This window comes from Taeniopygia guttata, chromosome W, assembly GCF_048771995.1.
Source record: "Taeniopygia guttata chromosome W, bTaeGut7.mat, whole genome shotgun sequence".
Taxonomy (NCBI): domain Eukaryota; kingdom Metazoa; phylum Chordata; class Aves; order Passeriformes; family Estrildidae; genus Taeniopygia; species Taeniopygia guttata.
The window spans coordinates 30,005,001-30,006,783 of NC_133064.1; positions in this window are offsets into that span (position 1 = coordinate 30,005,001).

The window sequence follows — 1,783 nt, forward strand, 5'->3', positions numbered from 1 at the left end:
ATTACTATTAAACTTTTAAAAATTTTAAACAAGTGATTGGCATTGTTCACATATATAACTTGCTGTATTCATATCTGCTTTAACACAGCTCTATCCTCAGCAGGTACTGGTAGCATGTACAGTAAGATCCACCTACAGAATGGAGGTGCCTAGATGTCACATTAAGCTTAGATACACAATACTCATACATTTAGAACAGCAACTGACTAACTAGCATCTTCCCAGTAATATTCTGCAGAGAGGAGGATTTTGCTTATTATATCTATGCAGCACAATTTGGTCTCAGTGTTCAAACTCAGTTATGACAAGTTCCTCCTGTGTTATCATCTGGCCATGGTCTTTTTAAGGTTCAGCACCTCTCTGCCATACAAATCACCTCTGCAGGATCAGCTACATGTTGCAAGATAGATATCTTTGCTCTGAAGTAGTTCTTTTTATACAGCTGTCAAGTTAAAACCTTTCTGCAAGACACCCTGAAGCAGGAGCAGATTATCTCTGGAGTTATGTTCTTCAGGAGTTAGCATTGCCTGGCATGTCAGCTAACACTGGGGCAATTTTATGCCTGAGGTACTCTTGTCCTCCTTTCTGTCCAAGGCTCTGACAATCTTCCTACTTCCAGACTGGCTGTGGTGCTGTATCATCATGGCAGAGGCTTTCAGCTCATACACAAAAAGAAATTGAGGGTTTTCTGAGGCCACTATTCACGTTCTTCCTGAGCTTATCTCTGAGTCCAAGGGATAAAAGAGAAGACTTTAAAAAAGTCAGAGTAAAATTATTGCAGATAGCACAGTTGTGGTAGCAGACTCCAGATGATGGGGATGCAAGGATAACTCTAAGCCATTTTGATACCAGAAGGGTTAATTCAAATTTTACTATGCCTATGGACTTATAGCAGAAAAACAAGGCATTCAAAAACTGCTTTCCCAGAAAGGACAGTTGGAAGATAAAAAGAAGGCATCTGGCTCAAGAATATAGTGATGGATGGCCAAATTAGTTCTAAATTGTAATAAACCTTTAGATTGTGTTAAATCTTTGGAAATTCTTTCCCCAGGTTACACTCTTTGGGCTACTTTAGATGGATACTGGACCACTCACCTCATGTGTTATAAATTTGCGCCACAACGGAACATAATCCAATTAAGAATTTTATTAATTTACAGCAAGTAGGATATGAACAAAGGTAACAGCGCTGGGGAAGCAAACCCAAAAACTTCCAAAAATCCGAAGCTTTGGCTGCTCCGCCGATTTCGCTCCAACTGTCTCCTTTTATTCCTATTTCTTCTTTTGTCTCCCTGGAATTTGCAAGTCAATTCCTGCCGTTATCTTGTGTTTGTTTAAGCAGTCCCCTAGTGTGAATGGTTGTTGTGGTCTTTATCTTCAGTCTCCGGTTGAAGTGCTTGTTATCTTATCTAGTATCAGCTGTGTCCGTTTGGTGTTTGCATACCTCCGTGGTCTAACTTTATCTCAATAGACAATACCTCAGTCTGTATTTTTTTTTCTCACAGTTGTCTAACTTTTACATATATCTTAATAAACAATATCCCACTCTGTAGTTTCTCACAATTGTCTAACCTTTACATATATCTTAATAAACACTATCCCAATCTGTAGTTTCTCACAATTGTCTAACCTTTACGTATATCTTAATAAACAATATCTCAATCTGTAGTTTCTCACAATTTCCCCCCTTCTTCTCTTTATACTATTATTGTTTATTAGACGTTGCTTTCATTCTCGGCACTGTAAATAAACCTTTTTCCACAATCCCAACATTTATCATTAC